Source organism: Ranitomeya imitator, chromosome 9, assembly GCF_032444005.1.
Source record: "Ranitomeya imitator isolate aRanImi1 chromosome 9, aRanImi1.pri, whole genome shotgun sequence".
Classification (NCBI taxonomy): Eukaryota; Metazoa; Chordata; class Amphibia; order Anura; family Dendrobatidae; genus Ranitomeya; species Ranitomeya imitator.
Window position 1 is genome coordinate 83,527,923 of NC_091290.1, and position 20,230 is coordinate 83,548,152.

The following is a 20,230-nucleotide window of genomic DNA, read 5'->3' on the forward strand; positions in this document are numbered from 1 at the left end:
AGGTGGGACTTTCCTTTGTAATGTGACGCAGCACAGCCGTCATTGCTACCCCCTTGGCACCGTGCGCTGCCTCCTTAGCGTTGTTTGATTCCGTCATGGACCCTGCGCTGTTATGTTATCCCTTGGCCATGCACAGTTTGCGCTGCCCGTCCTCTGACATCATTTGTTGTCGTCCTGGCTGCGCCTGTGCGTCCACGCTGCCCGAAATCACACCTCGCAGTGTCGTCTAATGTGATCCCACAGTGGGCCTGGTATCCATGGCCATGCGCAGTGCATATACTAGCCTCTCACTCCCCTTCTTCACGCTTCTTCAGACTAGGCGGCGTCAGCTGATCCCTAATAGCATGCCACGGCCGTGACGCCGCACAGTCTGAAGAAGCAGGAAGGAGGTGAGTGAGAGGCGATGATATGCACTGCGCATGACCATGGATCCCTGGCCCGCAGTGGGACTACATTAGATGACACTGCAAGGTTGGATCTCGGGCAGCTTGGACGCACAGGCACTGCCAGCCTGACACCTACATGATGTCAGAAGACGGGCACCGCTAACTGTGCATGGCCAAGGGATAACATTACAGTGCGGGCTCCGTGACAGAACCAAACAACGTTGAGGAGGTGGTGCCCGGCACCAAGGGGGTTGGAATGACGGCTGTGCTGTGTCACATTACAAAGGAAAGTCCCACTTCCGGGATGGTTTGACGGTGTGAGGGGACACATTATATGAGTGTGTACTTCAGCGTTTGCAAGGAGCATAATTTTCGGAGCCACCATTTTCCATGTGCAGTATTACTGCTGTACAAGATGGCTCTTTCAGCAACAAATGCCTGGGGGGGGGGGTGAAAGGTTCCCTTTCAACTTGCTCCACTGCAGGCTTCGGCCTACACTCTGCTCCTCTTTGATTCCCTGGGTTTCAACACTGTCAGTTGCCACCTGGAAGTGTTGTCTACACAGAAAAAACACTAGGTGATGTGTCAGTGGGGTTCAGCACCGCCAGCTGTTCCCCTGCTGTGTAGTCGGCAACGTCTCCAGCACAAGCCACGCTGGCACAACAGAACAAAAGCTGCCACCAGTGCAGGCTTCGGCCTACACTCTGCTCCTCTCCTCCTCCTGCTGACCCTGGGCTCAAACACCGCTAGTTTTTGCCCGGAAGTGCTAGCTGCACAGAGAAAAACACCAGCCAATGTGTTAGTGGGGTTCAGCAACGCCAGCTGTTCCCCTGCTGTGTAGCCGGCAACGTGACCTGCAAACGCCATGCAGGCACAGGAACTGAAATTAAAAGGGAACCTGGCCCCACCCCCCCAGGTGTTTCTATGTATAACAGCCACCTAGTACAGCAGTACTGCTGCATTTGTACAAGGTGGCTGACTTTTTCTCCTTGCCCACGTGGAACTCAACACGTACAAAATGTGTCTCATTGAGACCATTCCACTGTCCCTGAGGTGTGACTTTCCTTTGTAATGATACGCAGCACCCCCCTTGGTAGCGTTTCCCGTCTTTTGTCATCATGGTTAGCTGGCTGCGCCTGTGCATCCGCCCTGCTAGAAACAACGCCCCTCGTTGTCATATTTATTTTGTCAGCGAGGGTGTGGTTTATGGGCACGAGCAGTGCATATGTTCGCCTGTCTTAACTCATCTCCTTCCGCCTTCTTCAGACTGTGCGGCCTCCTGGCCGTGGTAGGCGATAAGGGATCAGCTGAGGCCGCCCAGTCTGGAGCAGGTGTAAGGACATGTGTAAGCGGCAAACCTATTTACTGCACAAGGCCACGAATCCCAGCCACGCAGTGTGATTTTTTGAAAACACACTGTGGGTCTGGGATTCATGTCCATCGCTAACCGCAACGGCCGACATGAAATGAGGTCAGAAGACAGGAAGCGCTCACAGCGCATGGCCAAGGGATCACAATAGCGCAGACTCCTGTACAGCAAATAACAACGCTCAGGAATCTGCGCCCAGTACCTAGGTGCAAATTTTGACACCTGTGCTGCGTCTCGTTAAAAAGACAAGTCACGCCTCCACAACTGTTTGACAGTATAATGGGCTAAATAGTGTACGTGTTTTAGTCAGCGTGTGCAAGGAGCAAAACAAATAGAGCAACCTTTTACTTGTGCAGCATTAATGCTGCACAAGGTGTGGCTCTTGTACCTTGCAACACCTGAGGGGGGGGTTAAAGGTAACCTTTGAAATTGGTTCAACTAGGCTTCGGCCTACACTCTGCTCCTCTACTCCTCCTGCTGACCCTGGGCTCAAACACCGCTAGTTTTTGCCCGGAAATGCTAGCTGCACAGAGAAAATAATGTCTTCAAAAGGAGATTTGTAGTTAAAATTCTGCGCTGCCGCTAAGATGAATTTCAGGAGAGTAAAGTTGATTCACAGTGGTTTTATTCAACGCGTTTCAGGGGTCTCATGCCCCCTTCATCAGGAAATACCACACAGAACATACAGGCATCACAGGTATAAATAGTTTTGCTAGGTTACAAAAAAAGGGCACCAACAGGTCAGATGACTCAGTGTCAAAGTTCAATGATGACACACAATTAACAATTCAAACGATTAGGGAGGTATATACAATGAAAAAAAATAATGCAATGACTTTTTTTATATTTCTAGACAATATTTCCAAATTTGAAGCATTTAAAAAAAAAAATAAATAAAATAAAAATAAATAAATAAATAAATAAATAAAAAAAAAACGATCTCTACTTAAATGGACAAGAACCTGTAAGAAAAGGAATTACTCCAGTTCAGAAGCAAATGCCTTACAGATGAACTACCGTGTGGAATCAACAAGCTGCTTATTCTTATCGAAAATCCATTGGAATCTTTACATTGAATATGGAATAAAATCATGTTTTATTATTTTACATTAAAAAATATAACTATATATATATATATAAAGATTAATTTGTGGTAGTTTGTGGTGATCTAAAATTCCGAAAATTATAATTAGTGAGTTTAAAATTGTGTCACGTACATAAAAGTAAAAATTTAAGCAGCGGTAACCAGCGCTCGAAGTGAGCGCAGAAACAAAGTGAAAGTAACACTTCACCGTCCAGGGATCAATGATAGATATCATATGTAGCAAGAGACAATATGGCATTGCCAAGAGAGGGGAATGAATGAATACACAGCACTCAGTGATCACAAAGAACAGCAGCATGAGAAGGGACACCCGGCGCGTTTGCTAACCTTTTTATGGGGATTTTTGAAGAAATTTTTATTTTTAATGAGAATTGGTGTAAAAATATAATTTTATATAAGAGATTCATTGATGATTTATTTTTTATTTGGGATAACTCCACTAATAATATTGAAAATTTTATCCAGACAATAAATTTTAATAGTTGGAATCTTTCGTTTACAGTAGTCCATAATAATTTGTCAATCAATTTTTTAGATGTCACCCTTTTTGTTAAAGAAGAAAAGATTTGTAGCAAAACATTTTTTAAAAAAGTAGATACCAATGGTTACATCCATTACAGCAGTGGTCACTACAACAAATGGTTAAATAATATCCCCAGTAACCAATTTAACCGTATCAGAAAGAACTGTTCATTAGACACAGACTTCAAAGAACAGTCTAATGTTTTAAAGAAAAGATTTTGTGCCCAGAAGTATCCTTCACATTTAATTAAAAACGCCTTCAAAAACTCTATTAAGTTAAATCAGGGAACATTATTAGAGCAGAAAGAAAAAAGAGTAACTAATAATAATTATGCACTGAATTTCATAACACAATTCTCCACTGAACACAAGGAAATTCGTAAAATTTTCCACAAGAATTGGCACATACTGCTAAATGATCCTATTTTAAATAGAATTCTTCCAAGAAATCCGGGGATCACATTTCGAAGAGCCCCCACAATTAAGGACTTAATAGCCCCCAGTCGCCTGAGATCTCATACAGGGGCCAATGGGTTTCTCACCAGTAATTCCACCAAAGGAATTTTTAAATGTGGCACAAAAAATTGCTTATGCTGTTCCAGCATAAATCATAAATCTGATTGTATAATTTCCTGCTCCACAAAAGAAAAATTTATGATTCCTTTTTTTCTGAATTGCAATTCTGATTTTGTAATATATGTTATTGAATGTCCCTGCGGTAAACAGTATGTGGGGAGAACTACACAGCCCCTACACCTCAGACTGAATTCCCATCGTCACAATATAAAAAAAGGCTTACTCACTCATGGTCTGTCCAGACATTATGCCCTGGTGCATAATAAGGACTTTAAGCTATTAAAAATCAGCCCTATCGATCATATACCTAAGCATGTACCTAATAGATCCATGAAATTAAATAGGAAAGAAGTATATTGGATCTACAAATTAGGTAGCCTAAAACCACAAGGCTTAAATGAAATAACTGAGGTTTTCATCTGAATAGTGCAAATTTTTTTTTTTTTTTTTAATACTTTTATTTATTTATTTATATATATATATATATAATGAAACTACAAAGGTTTTATCTGAATGTGCAGCCCTCCCCCTTTTTTAAGGATTCGATATTTCTATATTTATATTTATATTTTTATTTGTATAGCTATGATAGATTTTTTAATCCTTTGTGCTTTGAGCCATTTAAGATTTATATATACATTTATATTTAGGATTATCTTGGAGTTGTTCATTGATATGTTTTGTTGTAATTTCCGCCTTTAATCCATGTAATTCTTTTTTATATATATTTTTTTATAAGAAAATTCTTCTTCCTTTGCCCTGTATTGATGAAATTCCTCATATAGGCATAGTCTGAGTCTGCCTGGGAGAGGAGCGCTTTCACTCCTTTATCCATACAAATTTTACTCTTGGGATTAAATTCTGGGAGATAGAGCTGATTTTGTCAGCTTCACAGGGTGTAATGACCCCTCCCGACAGGAGCACTTATCTCAATCCTCCTTCACTCTGGTGCTGGGTGTCCCTTCTCATGCTGCTGTTCTTTGTGATCACTGAGTGCTGTGTATTCATTCATTCCCCTCTCTTGGCAATGCCATATTGTCTCTTGCTACATATGATATCTATCATTGATCCCTGGACGGTGAAGTGTTACTTTCACTTTGTTTCTGCGCTCACTTCGAGCGCTGGTTACCGCTGCTTAAATTTTTACTTTTATGTACGTGACACAATTTTAAACTCACTAATTATAATTTTCGGAATTTTAGATCACCACAAACTACCACAAATTAATCTTTATATATATATATATAGTTATATTTTTTAATGTAAAATAATAAAACATGATTTTATTCCATATTCAATGTAAAGATTCCAATGGATTTTCGATAAGAATAAGCAGCTTGTTGATTCCACACGGTAGTTCATCTGTAAGGCATTTGCTTCTGAACTGGAGTAATTCCTTTTCTTACAGGTTCTTGTCCATTTAAGTAGAGATCGTTTTTTTTTTTTTTTTTTTAATTTATTTATTTATTTATTTATTTTTTTTTTTTTTTTTTAAATGCTTCAAATTTGGAAATATTGTCTAGAAATATAAAAAAAGTCATTGCATTATTTTTTTTCATTGTATATACCTCCCTAATCGTTTGAATTGTTAATTGTGTGTCATCATTGAACTTTGACACTGAGTCATCTGACCTGTTGGTGCCCTTTTTTTGTAACCTAGCAAAACTATTTATACCTGTGATGCCTGTATGTTCTGTGTGGTATTTCCTGATGAAGGGGGCATGAGACCCCTGAAACGCGTTGAATAAAACCACTGTGAATCAACTTTACTCTCCTGAAATTCATGTTAGCGGCAGCGCAGAATTTTAACTACAAATCTCCTTTTGAAGACATTATTTTCTCTGGTCGGTGAAGACCTCTGGATCTGCAGCAGCCGCTATCTATATGCTCTAATCTCATCCTAACCAGGTGAGCATATTTTGGTATATATTCTCCTCTGTGTAACGTGGATAAGACCCTATTGCGCTCTTTGTCTCCCCATTCTTTTACAATAGCTGCACAGAGAAAAACACCAGCCAATGTGTTAGTGGGGTTCAGCACCGCCAGCTGTTCCCCCGCTGTGTAGCCGGCATCGTGTCCAGCACAAGCCACGCTGGCACAACCGACCAAAAGCTGCCACCAGTGCAGGCTTCGGCCTACACTTTGCTCCTCTCCTCCTCCTCCTGCTGACCCTGGGCTCTAACACCGCTAGTTTTTGCCCGGACATGCAATCTGCACAGAGAAAAACACCAGTCAATGTGTCAGTGGGGTTCAGCAACGCCAGCTGTTCCCCTGCTGTGTAGCTTGCAACGTGACCTGCAAACGCCACGCAGGCACATGAACTGAAATTGAAGGGAGCCTGCCCCCCACCCACAGGTGTTTCTATGTATATCAGCCACCTTGTACAGCAGTACTGCTGCATTTGTACAAGGTGGCTGACTTTTTCTCCTTGCCCACGTGGAACTCAACACGTACAAAATGTGTCTCATTAGAGACCATTACAATGTCCCTGAGGTGTGACTTTTCTTTGTAATGACACGCAGCACCACCCTTGTTAGCGCTGCCCGTCTTTTGACATCATTGGTTAGCTGGCTGCGCCTGTGCATCTCCCCTGCTCGAAACAACGGCCCTCGGTGTCTTATTTTTTTGGACAGCGAGGGTGTGATTGATGGGCATGTGCAGTGCATATGTTTGCCTGTGTTCACTCATCTCCTTCCGCCTTCTTCAGACTGGGTGTCCTCATGGCCGCGGCAGGCGATAAGGGATCAGATGAGGCCGCCCAGTCTGAAGCAGGTGTAAGGACATGTGTGAGCGGCAAACATATTTAGTGCACCAGGGCACGAATCCCAGCACCGCAGTGTGATTTTTTAAAAACACACTGTGGGTCTGGGATTCATGTCCATCGCTAACCGCAACGGCCAACATGAAATGAGGTCATAAGACAGGAAGCGCTCACAGCGCATGGCCAAAGGATCACAAGAGCGCAGACTCCTGTACAGCAACTAACAACGCTCAGGAAGCTGCGCCCATGCAAAAAGGTGTTGTTTTCGACACCTGTGCTGCTTTTCTTTAAAAAGACAAGTCACGCCTCCACTACTGGTTAACAGTATAATGGGCTAAATAGTCTACGTGTTGCATTCAGCTTGTGCAAGTAGAAAAATTAATAGAGCAACCTTTTACTTGTGCAGCATTAATGCTGCAGAAGGAGTGGCTCTTGTACTTTGTAACACCTGAGGGGGGGTTAAAGGTAACCTTTGAAATTGGTTCAACTAGGCTTTGGCCAACACTCTGCTCCTCTACTCCTCCTGCTGACCCTGGGCTCAAACACCGCTAGTTTTTGCCCGGAAATGCTAGCTGCACAGAGAAAAACACCAGTGGTGTTCAGCACCGCCAGCTGTTCCCCCGCTGTGTAGCCGGCATCGTGTCCAGCACAAGCCACGCTGGCACAACCGACCAAAAGCTGCCACCAGTGCAGGCTTCGGCCTACACTTTGCTCCTCTCCTCCTCCTGCTGACCCTGGGCTAAAACAACGCCAGTTTCTGCCCGGACATGCTAGCTGCACAGAGAAAAACACCAGCCAATGTGTTAGTGGGGTTCAGCACCGCCAGCTGTTCCTCTGCTGTGTAGTCGGCATCGTGTCCAGCACAAGCCACGCTGGCACAACTGACCAAAAGCTGCCACCAGTGCAGGCTTCGGCCTACACTTTGCTCCTCTCCTCCTCCTGCTGACCCTGGGCTAAAACAACGCCAGTTTCTGCCCGGACATGCTAGCTGCACAGAGAAAAACACCAGCCAATGTGTTAGTGGGGTTCAGCACCGCCAGCTGTTCCCCTGCTGTGTAGCTTGCAACGTTTCCTGCAAACGCCACGCAGGAACATGAACTGAAATTGAAGGGAGCCTGCCCCCCACCCCCCCAGGTGTTTCTATGTATAACAGCCACCTTGTACAGCAGTACTGCTGCATTTGTACAAGGTGGCTGACTTTTTCTCCTTGCACACGTGGAACTCAACACGTACAAAATGTGTCTCATTACAGACCATTACAATGTCCCTGAGGTGTGACTTTCCTTTTTAATGACACGCAGCACCCCCATTGTTAGCGCTGCCCGTCTCCTGACATCATTGGTTGGCTGGCTGTGCCTGTGCGTCCCCCCTGCCCGACACAACGCCCCCCGTTGTCTCATATATTTTGACTGCGAGGGTGTGATTGATGGGCACGAGCAGTGCATATGTTCCCCTGTTTTCACTCCCCTCCTTCCGCCTTCTTCTGACTGTGCGGCCTCATGGCCACGGCATGCGATAAGGGATCAGCTGAGGCCGCCCAGTCTGAAGCAGGTGTAAGGACATGTGTGAGCGGCGAACATATTTACTGCACAAGGCCACGAATCCCAGCACCGCAGTGTGACTTTAGGAAAAGCCACTGTGGGTCTGGGATTTATGGCCATCGTTAACCGCACCGGCCAACATGAAATGAGGTCATGAGACGGCCTGCACTTACAGGGTATTGCCAAGGGATAACACAAGAGCGCAGTTTCCTGTACTGCAAATAACAACGGTAAGGAATCAGCGCACAGCACCTAGGTGTAAATTTGTACACCTGTGCTGCGTCTCCTTAAAAAGACTAGTAGTCACGCCTCCACTACTGTTTGACAGTATAATGGGCTAAATAGTGTACGTGTTTAATTCAGCGTGTGCAAGGAGCAAAATTAAATAGAGCAACCTTTGACTTGTGCATCAATAATGCTGTTCAAGGTGTGGCTCTTGTACCTTGCAACACCTGAGGGGGGGGTTAAAGGTAACCTTTGAAATTGGTTCAACTAGGCTTTGGCCAACACTCTGCTCCTCTACTCCTCCTGCTGACCCTGGGCTCAAACACCGCTAGTTTTTGCCCGGAAATGCTAGCTGCACAGAGAAAAACACCAGCCAATGTGTTAGTGGGGTTCAGCACCGCCAGCTGTTCCCCTGCTGTGTAGTCGGCAACGTGTCCAGCACAAGCCACGCTGGCACAACAGAACAAAAGCTGCCACCAGTGCAGGCTTCGGCCTACACTTTGCTCCTCTCCTCCTCCTGCTGACCCTGGGCTCAAACACCGCTAGTTTTTGCCCGGAAATGCTAGCTGCACAGAGAAAAACACCAGCCAGTGTGTTAGTGGGGTTCAGCAACGCCAGCTGTTCCCCTGCTGTGTAGTCGGCAACGTGTCCAGCACAAGCCACGCTGGCACAAGAGAACAAAAGCTGCCACCAGTGCAGGCTTCGGCCTACACTTTGCTCCTCTCCTCCTCCTGCTGACCCTGGGCTCAAACAACGCCAGTTTCTGCCCGGACATGCTAGCTGCACAGAGAAAAACACCAGCCAATGTGTTAGTGGGGTTCAGCACCGCCAGCTGTTCCCCTGCTGTGCAGCTTGCAACGTGACCTGCAAACGCCACGCAGGCACATGAACTGAAATTGAAGGGAGCCTGGCCCCCACCCCCAGGTGTTTATATGTATAACAGCCACCTTGTACAGCAGTACTGCTGCATTTGTACAAGGTGGCTGATGTTTTCTCCTTGCCCACGTGGAACTCAACACGTACAAAATGTGTCTCTTTGAGACCATTCCACTGTCCCTGAGGTGTGACTTTCCTTTTTAATGACACGCAGCACCCCCATTGTTAGCGCTGCCCGTCTCCTGACATCATTGGTTGGCTGGCTGTGCCTGTGCGTCCCCCCTGCCCGACACAACGCCCCCCGTTGTCTCATATATTTTGACTGCGAGGGTGTGATTGATGGGCACGAGCAGTGCATATGTTCCCCTGTTTTCACTCCCCTCCTTCCGCCTTCTTCTGACTGTGCGGCCTCATGGCCGCGGCATGCGATAAGGGATCAGCTGAGGCCGCCCAGTCTGAAGCAGGTGTAAGGACATGTGTGAGCGGCGAACATATTTACTGCACAAGGCCACGAATCCCAGCACCGCAGTGTGACTTTAGGAAAAGCCACTGTGGGTCTGGGATTTATGGCCATCGTTAACCGCAACGGCCAACATGAAATCAGGTCATGAGACGGCCTGCACTAACAGGGTATTGCCAAGGGATAACACAAGAGCGCAGTTTCCTGTACTGCAAATAACAACGGTAAGGAATCAGCGCACAGCACCTAGGTGTAAATTTGTACACCTGTGCTGCGTCTCCTTAAAAAGACTAGTAGTCACGCCTCCACTACTGTTTGACAGTATAATGGGCTAAATAGTGTACGTGTTTAATTCAGCGTGTGCAAGGAGCAAAATTAAATAGAGCAACCTTTGACTTGTGCATCAATAATGCTGTTCAAGGTGTGGCTCTTGTACCTTGCAACACCTGAGGGGGGGGTTAAAGGTAACCTTTGAAATTGGTTCAACTAGGCTTTGGCCAACACTCTGCTCCTCTACTCCTCCTGCTGACCCTGGGCTCAAACACCGCTAGTTTTTGCCCGGAAATGCTAGCTGCACAGAGAAAAACACCAGCCAATGTGTTAGTGGGGTTCAGCACCGCCAGCTGTTCCCCTGCTGTGTAGTCGGCAACGTGTCCAGCACAAGCCACGCTGGCACAACAGAACAAAAGCTGCCACCAGTGCAGGCTTCGGCCTACACTTTGCTCCTCTCCTCCTCCTGCTGACCCTGGGCTCAAACACCGCTAGTTTTTGCCCGGAAATGCTAGCTGCACAGAGAAAAACACCAGCCAATGTGTTAGTGGGGTTCAGCAACGCCAGCTGTTCCCCTGCTGTGTAGTCGGCAACGTGTCCAGCACAAGCCACGCTGGCACAAGAGAACAAAAGCTGCCACCAGTGCAGGCTTCGGCCTACACTTTGCTCCTCTCCTCCTCCTGCTGACCCTGGGCTCAAACAACGCCAGTTTCTGCCCGGACATGTTAGCTGCACAGAGAAAAACACCAGCCAATGTGTTAGTGGGGTTCAGCACCGCCAGCTGTTCCCCTGCTGTGCAGCTTGCAACGTGACCTGCAAACGCCACGCAGGCACATGAACTGAAATTGAAGGGAGCCTGGCCCCCACCCCCAGGTGTTTATATGTATAACAGCCACCTTGTACAGCAGTACTGCTGCATTTGTACAAGGTGGCTGATGTTTTCTCCTTGCCCACGTGGAACTCAACACGTACAAAATGTGTCTCTTTGAGACCATTCCACTGTCCCTGAGGTGTGACTTTCCTTTCTAATGATACGCAGCACCCCCCTTGGTAGCGCTTCCCGTCTTCTGACATCATTGGTTGGCTACTTGCGCCTGTTCGTCCGCCCTGCCTGAATAAAATGCTCCTCGTTGTCTTAATTATTTTGACTGCGAGGGTGTGATTGATGGGCACGAGCAGTGCATATCTTCGCCTGTCTTAACTCATCTCCTTCCGCCTTCTTCAGACTGTGCAGCCTCATGGCCGCGGCATGCGAGAAGGGATCAGCAGAGGCCACCCAGTCTGAAGCAGGTGTAAGGACGTGTGTGAGCGGCCAAAATATTTACTGCTCAAGGCCACGAATCCCAGCACCGCAGTGTGGCTTTATGAAAAGACACTGTGGGTCTGGGATTTATGGCCATCGTTAACCGCACCGGCCAACATGAAATGATGTCATAAGATGGGCAGCGCTAACAGGGCATTGCCAAGGGATAACACAAGAGCGCAGACTCCTGTACAGCAAATAACAACGCTCAGGAAGCTGCGCCAAGCACCAAGGCGTTATTTTGGACACCTGTGCTGCGTCTCATCAAAAAACCAAGTCACGCATCCACTACAGTTTGACTGTAGAATGGGGTAAATTGTGTATGTCTTTCATTCAGCGTGTGCAAGTAGACAAATTAATAGAGCAACCTTTCACTTGTGCAGCATTAATACTGCACAAGGTGTGTCTCTTGTACTTTGTAACACCTGAGGGGGGGGTTAAAGGTTTCCTTTGAAATTGGTTCAACTAGGCTTCGGCCTACACTCTGCTCCTCTCCTCCTCCTCCTGCTTCAACACGGGCTCTAACACCGCTAGTTTTTGCCCGCAAGTGCTAGCTGCACAGAGAAAAACACACGCCATTGTGTTAGTGGGGTTCAGCAACGCCAGCTGTTCCCCCAGTGTGTAGCCGGCAAAGTGTCCTGCAAACGCAACGCAGACACAAAGCTGCCTCCAGTGCAGGCTTCGGCCTACACTCATCTCCCCCTGCTTACCCTTTGCTCCAACACCGCTAGTTGGGGCTCTAGGAAGACAATCTTTAATAGGCAAGGCAACGCATCTGGGTTCCAGCACCGCCAGCTGGTTCTCGGCAGTGTTCTTGTCACAGGTACTCCCTCGTGCCAAGCCTGGTTTCAGCACCGTCAGCTGTTTCCGGGTTGTGTCAACTTCACTGAGACGCCTATGCTTGCCCCGTCGTGGTGCGGTCGAGTTAGCCAACTCCAGGGTGCCTCCAGTTTAGGAGCTTCCTATGTGGGCTGCGTGAACTGGTAGTCAAGGCTGGTTCTGTAGTGCCAGTAGGCCCAGCTCCCCCTGTAGGACTGTTGGGGTTCGGTAACTGCGGCTGCCTCGCGGCCTAGCTGTTCTCTCCTCTCCTGTGGGCCTTCGGGTCCACCACCTGGTTCCAGCACCGTCAGCTGGTTCCGGGCCGAGCCTTTGGCTTAGGTGCCTCCTCCTGGGTATCCGAGTTCCGCCAACGCCAGGCGGTCCTTGGTAGTGCTTTTAAGCGCGGGCACCTACAGCTTAGTAACCGGGTTCCAGCACCGTCAGCTGGTCCTCGGTCGTGCCATTGGCTCTTGCACACTGGGGCAACGCATCCGGGTTCCAGCACCGCCAGCTGGTTCTCGGCAGTGTTCTTGTCACAGGTACTCCCTCGTGCCAAGCCTGGTTTCAGCACCGTCAGCTGTTTCCGGGTTGTGTCAACTTCACTGAGACGCCTATGCTTGCCCCGTCGTGGTGCGGTCGAGTTAGCCAACTCCAGGGTGCCTCCAGTTTAGGAGCTTCCTATGTGGGCTGCGTGAACTGGTAGTCAAGGCTGGTTCTGTAGTGCCAGTAGGCCCAGCTCCCCCTGTAGGACTGTTGGGGTTCGGTAACTGCGGCTGCCTCGCGGCCTAGCTGTTCTCTCCTCTCCTGTGGGCCTTCGGGTCCACCACCTGGTTCCAGCACCGTCAGCTGGTTCCGGGCCGAGCCTTTGGCTTAGGTGCCTCCTCCTGGGTATCCGAGTTCCGCCAACGCCAGGCGGTCCTTGGTAGTGCTTTTAAGCGCGGGCACCTACAGCTTAGTAACCGGGTTCCAGCACCGTCAGCTGGTCCTCGGTCGTGCCATTGGCTCTTGCACACTGGGGCAACGCATCCGGGTTCCAGCACCGCCAGCTGGTTCTCGGCAGTGTTCTTGTCACAGGTACTCCCTCGTGCCAAGCCTGGTTTCAGCACCGTCAGCTGTTTCCGGGTTGTGTCAACTTCACTGAGACGCCTATGCTTGCCCCGTCGTGGTGCGGTCAAGTTAGCCAACTCCAGGGTGCCTCCAGTTTAGGAGCTTCCTATGTGGGCTGCGTGAACTGGTAGTCAAGGCTGGTTCTGTAGTGCCAGTAGGCCCAGCTCCCCCTGTAGGACTGTTGGGGTTCGGTAACTGCGGCTGCCTCGCGGCCTAGCTGTTCTCTCCTCTCCTGTGGGCCTTCGGGTCCACCACCTGGTTCCAGCACCGTCAGCTGGTTCCGGGCCGAGCCTTTGGCTTAGGTGCCTCCTCCTGGGTATCCGAGTTCCGCCAACGCCAGGCGGTCCTTGGTAGTGCTTTTAAACGCGGGCACCTACAGCTTAGTAACCGGGTTCCAGCACCGTCAGCTAGTCCTCGGTCGTGCCATTGGCTCTTGCACACTGGGGCAACGCATCCGGGTTCCAGCACCGCCAGCTGGTTCTCGGCAGTGTTCTTGTCACAGGTACTCCCTCGTGCCAAGCCTGGTTTCAGCACCGTCAGCTGTTTCCGGGTTGTGTCAACTTCACTGAGACGCCTATGCTTGCCCCGTCGTGGTGCGGTCGAGTTAGCCAACTCCAGGGTGCCTCCAGTTTAGGAGCTTCCTATGTGGGCTGCGTGAACTGGTAGTCAAGGCTGGTTCTGTAGTGCCAGTAGGCCCAGCTCCCCCTGTAGGACTGTTGGGGTTCGGTAACTGCGGCTGCCTCGCGGCCTAGCTGTTCTCTCCTCTCCTGTGGGCCTTCGGGTCCACCACCTGGTTCCAGCACCGTCAGCTGGTTCCGGGCCGAGCCTTTGGCTTAGGTGCCTCCTCCTGGGTATCCGAGTTCCGCCAACGCCAGGCGGTCCTTGGTAGTGCTTTTAAGCGCGGGCACCTACAGCTTAGTAACCGGGTTCCAGCACCGTCAGCTGGTCCTCGGTCGTGCCATTGGCTCTTGCACACTGGGGCAACGCATCCGGGTTCCAGCACCGCCAGCTGGTTCTCGGCAGTGTTCTTGTCACAGGTACTCCCTCGTGCCAAGCCTGGTTTCAGCACCGTCAGCTGTTTCCGGGTTGTGTCAACTTCACTGAGACGCCTATGCTTGCCCCGTCGTGGTGCGGTCGAGTTAGCCAACTCCAGGGTGCCTCCAGTTTAGGAGCTTCCTATGTGGGCTGCGTGAACTGGTAGTCAAGGCTGGTTCTGTAGTGCCAGTAGGCCCAGCTCCCCCTGTAGGACTGTTGGGGTTCGGTAACTGCGGCTGCCTCGCGGCCTAGCTGTTCTCTCCTCTCCTGTGGGCCTTCGGGTCCACCACCTGGTTCCAGCACCGTCAGCTGGTTCCGGGCCGAGCCTTTGGCTTAGGTGCCTCCTCCTGGGTATCCGAGTTCCGCCAACGCCAGGCGGTCCTTGGTAGTGCTTTTAAGCGCGGGCACCTACAGCTTAGTAACCGGGTTCCAGCACCGTCAGCTAGTCCTCGGTCGTGCCATTGGCTCTTGCACACTGGGGCAACGCATCCGGGTTCCAGCACCGCCAGCTGGTTCTCGGCAGTGTTCTTGTCACAGGTACTCCCTCGTGCCAAGCCTGGTTTCAGCACCGTCAGCTGTTTCCGGGTTGTGTCAACTTCACTGAGACGCCTATGCTTGCCCCGTCGTGGTGCGGTCGAGTTAGCCAACTCCAGGGTGCCTCCAGTTTAGGAGCTTCCTATGTGGGCTGCGTGAACTGGTAGTCAAGGCTGGTTCTGTAGTGCCAGTAGGCCCAGCTCCCCCTGTAGGACTGTTGGGGTTCGGTAACTGCGGCTGCCTCGCGGCCTAGCTGTTCTCTCCTCTCCTGTGGGCCTTCGGGTCCACCACCTGGTTCCAGCACCGTCAGCTGGTTCCGGGCCGAGCCTTTGGCTTAGGTGCCTCCTCCTGGGTATCCGAGTTCCGCCAACGCCAGGCGGTCCTTGGTAGTGCTTTTAAGCGCGGGCACCTACAGCTTAGTAACCGGGTTCCAGCACCGTCAGCTGGTCCTCGGCCGTGCCATTGGCTCTTGCACACTGGGGCAACGCATCCGGGTTCCAGCACCGCCAGCTGGTTCTCGGCAGTGTTCTTGTCACAGGTACTCCCTCGTGCCAAGCCTGGTTTCAGCACCGTCAGCTGTTTCCGGGTTGTGTCAACTTCACTGAGACGCCTATGCTTGCCCCGTCGTGGTGCGGTCGAGTTAGCCAACTCCAGGGTGCCTCCAGTTTAGGAGCTTCCTATGTGGGCTGCGTGAACTGGTAGTCAAGGCTGGTTCTGTAGTGCCAGTAGGCCCAGCTCCCCCTGTAGGACTGTTGGGGTTCGGTAACTGCGGCTGCCTCGCGGCCTAGCTGTTCTCTCCTCTCCTGTGGGCTTTCGGGTCCACCACCTGGTTCCAGCACCGTCAGCTGGTTCTCGGCAGTGTCTTTTGCTCTTGTACCTTCTGCTCCCCATCCTGGTTCCAGTACCGTCAGCTGGTTCCGGGCAGAGCCTTTGGCTTAGGTGCCTCCTTCTGGGTATCCAAGTTCCACCAATGTCAGGTGGTCCTTGGTAGTGCTTTCAGGCACGGGTACCTCCTGCTTAGTAACCGGGTTCCAGTAACGTCAGCTGGTCCTTGGTAGTTCCATTGGCTCTTGGACATTCGGCTACCCATCCGGGTTCCAGTACCGTCAGCTGGTTCTCGGCAGTGTCTTTTGCTCTTGTACCTTCTGCTCCCCATCCTGGTTCCAGTAACGTCAGCTGGTTCCGGGCAGAGCCTTTGGCTTAGGTGCCTCCTTCTGGGTATCCGAGTTCCGCCAACGTCAGGCGGTCCTTGGTAGTGCTTTTTAGCACGGGTACCTCCTGCTTAGTAACCGGGTTCCAGTAACATCAGCTGGTCCTCGGTAGTTCCATAGGCTCTTGAACCTTCGGGTAGCCATCCGAGTTCCAGTTCCATCAGCTGGTTCTTGGCATTTTCTCAGCCTTCTTGTACCTTCTGCTACATTTCCAAGTTGAAGACCCTAACGTCGACAACCCGGAAGACCACCCCGATGACGACGACCCGGAAGACCACCCCGATGACGACGACGACGACGGCGGAGACGACGACGGCGGAGACGACGACGGCTGAGACGACGACGGCGGAGATGACACTGGAGACGACGACCCTGGAGACGACAACATGGAAGACCGAGAAGCAGAAGAACAAGAGGCTGCAGAACAAAGAGCAGAAGAACATTAAGCATAAGACTTAATATCAGAGCAAAAGATATTATCTAAATTATATGCAGAAGAAGACTAAGCAGTGTATGGGGGTGAGTCCGTTCCTCCTCGTGGTGCCCCTGGATAAAGCCTGATGCTGCAGGCCAAACTGAACGCGGACAAATGTAACTTTTGTGACTGGCAGAACGGAAGGTGTAATCTTCCAACTTTTATAGATAACAACTACGGGAATGCCTGTCACAAATGAGAATATGATGAAGAAGTAGAATAGGAAGAATAATAACAGTGGAATAAAAAGAATATGTAGAATAGGAAGAATAATAATAGTTGAAGAAAATGAATATGAAGAATGTAATAAAAAAAAAAAAATAGGTAGAAGATGAAGAAGAAAAGATGAATAAGGTGAAGAAGTTGATGTCAAAGATGCTGATGATGATGAAGATGAAAGTGTGGGAAAAGAAAAAAAAAAAAGAAAAAAAAGAAGGGGAAGGGCGTGGAATAGTGAAACATCAATATCTGACAAAATAAAAAAAATTTACATAGTCAATATCTTTTTCAATCCGAACGTCTTTAAAAAAAAAACAAAACATGCTATTCTATTTGATTGGACTAATCCTCATTGCCTTTAATGTCTCCGCCACCTCCCCCATACATCCTACATTATTCTTAGTTGTTTTCCTTCATGTAGAATGAACCTACAAGGAAAGAAAGGGTTTATTTTAATTCCGATATTTTGGTCCCATTGACTTGCATTGGGATCGGGTATCGGTATCGGCGATATCCGATATTTTTTGAATATCGGCCGATCCAAACCGATACCGATACTTTCCGATATCGGAAGGTATCGCTCAACACTAGTTGTTACTTATGACTGTTGTGTTTGAAACTGTTAAACTGTAAATTGCTGCGGAATATGTTGGCACTATATAAATAAAGATTATTGTCATAAGATTATTATTACGACATGACATACTGTGTCAGGGCTCGTTGCTGCTGCCACAGTCACAGCAACATGTGCAGAGTGGAATTCCACTGTGTCGACACTTTGCATATCAACCTGTTAATTGGCATGGACAAAGACCTCTGTATCGATGCAAGTCGATGACCTGAAGGGTGTGAATGGCGTAAAATGAGCACACAGCTTCTGTTCTTTCAGGAGCAGCTCACCCAGGCCAGGATAATGGCGGAGAAAATGCTGTACCACCAGGTTGAGGACATGAGCCATGCAAGAAACGTGTGTGAGCTTGCCTTGGTGTATGTCCACCACGAGGTTCACACCATTATCAGATACGGCTCTCCCTGGATGCAGGTAAAGCGGAGACAGCCATTGATCAAACTCAGCCTGGAGAGTTGTCCACAACTCTTCAGCTTTATGACTGCAATCTCCAAGTCATATCAATTTTAACACTGCCTGAATGGCTGCACAGTACTGAGGTAGTGGGGATTCACTCTGCACTGTTGGAACACGTGTCTCGTTATGCAGAGGTTGAGGGCGCAGGTGGAGGCCCTAGAGGAAATAGAGGAGGAGGCAGAAGCAGGGAAGGAAGTGTTCAATGTAGAAGTTTGTCCTGCAAGCCTTGGGGATTCCAAGACTTGTGAAGCAGCACTTGCCCCCACAACCCACAGAATCACCCAGTTCCCAGTCAGCGAGATGTAACACCCTTGGCCATGCTTACTCGTCTAAGTGTCTGTGGTGAAATGCACCCTGGATGAAATAGATTTAGTCAAAGAATGGGTGATGAAAAGAAAAAATCGTTCCAGCTCCAAATAGTAAAATCCAAATTCCAACTTTATTAAACCAATATAAAAAAACAACGGTGGACATATGCTCTACATGTGCATATCAGGACACGAGCGACGCGTTTCGATCCTACACGGATCTCTATCAAAGCTACATATGAAATGGTCATCAACCAATATATAGACCCTATACACCAATGGCATTCAAATGAACGGTCACATGATCGTATGGGCGGTCCTTCATGAATACACATAGTAATGAAAAAAAAAAAAGAGAAAAGAAAAAAAAAAGGGAAAAAAAAGGAGAGAAAAAAAAGGGAAATAAAAAAAAGGAAGAGAGAAAAAAAAAGAAAAAAAAAAAAGGAAAACACATTATGATAAAAACAAATCTGTGATAAACCACATAGCGACAACATATATAAACACATTCTAATAATGAAACATTAATTCGTTACGTCTATTCAAACCTGTGGGAGATCGAGTGCTGAGATGGTAAATCCAAAAGGCCTCACGGGTATGGAGGCAACGAATAATGTCTCCACCCCGTAGAGGTTTATTAACACGTTCAATCCCGCATGCCCGAAAGAATTTGGTGCTGCGAGCATGAGCAGTTACAAAGTGTCTGGAATTTATATCATAAAGATGTTCATTGATACGAATTTTCAACTTTCGTGACGTACATCCAACATAGGACAACTGACATGCAGTACAGTTGTCCTATGTTGGATGTACGTCACGAAAGTTGAAAATTCGTATCAATGAACATCTTTATGATATAGGTTATACAGGTGAATCTACACGTACCTTATCAGCGGCTTCCAGACACTTTGTAACTGCTCATGCTCACAGCACCAAATTCTTTCGGGCATACGGGAGTGAACGTGTTAATAAACCTCTACGGGGTGGAGACATTATTCTTTGCCTCCATACCCGTGAGGCCTTTTGGATTTACCATCTCAGCACTCGATCTCCCACAGGTTTGAATAGACGTAACGAATTAATGTTTCATTATTAGAATGTGTTTATATATGTTGTCGCTATGTGGTTTATCACAGATTTGTTTTTATCATAATGTGTTTTCCTTTTTTTTTTTTTTTTTTTTTTTCTCTCTTCCTTTTTTCCCTTTTCTTTTTATTTCCCTTTTTTTTTTCCTCTCCTTTTTTTTCCCTTTTTTTTTTTTTATTTCCCTTTTTTTTTTTTCTCTCCTTTTTTTTTCCCTTTTTTTTTTTTTTTTCTTTTCTCTTTTTTTTTTTTTCTTTTTTTCATTACTATGTGTATTCATGAAGGACCGCCCATACGATCATGTGACCGTTCATTTGAATGCCATTGGTGTATAGGGTCTATATATTGGTTGATGACCATTTCATATGTAGCTTTGATAAAGATCCGTGTAGGATCGAAACGCGTCGCTCGTGTCCTGATATGCACATGTAGAGCATATGTCCACCGTTGTTTTTATATTGGTTTAATAAAGTTGGAATTTGGATTTTACTATTTGGAGCTGGAACGATTTTTTCTTTTCTTCATGAGATGACCGCGTGGATCAGCGTTGGGTTCCGTGCTTCTGCGGTGGCTACTTGGTGAGCTGGCTTTTTTTCTTCTTTGCTATTTCAAAGAATGGGTGATGTTGTCTTCGACATGCTGGTGTAGCACAGGCACATCATTCTTAGAAAAGTAATGGTGACTGGGCTATTTGTACTAGGGACTACAACTGCCATCAGCTTTCGGAAACCATCAGTATCTACCAGGCGGAAAGGCATTTCTATGGCCAACAGATTGGAGATGGTGGAGTCCAACCTCTTAGCTTTGTCATGCGCAGGTGAAAACAATCTTTTACGTGACCAACCACAACTGCGGTACCATGGGCTGGCTGCAGTGCTAAGAGAGGGTGGAGTATGGTGAATTGGACAAACTGCTGGACCATGAGGGAGGTGCAAGCGGAGATGTTATGGTGAATTGAGAA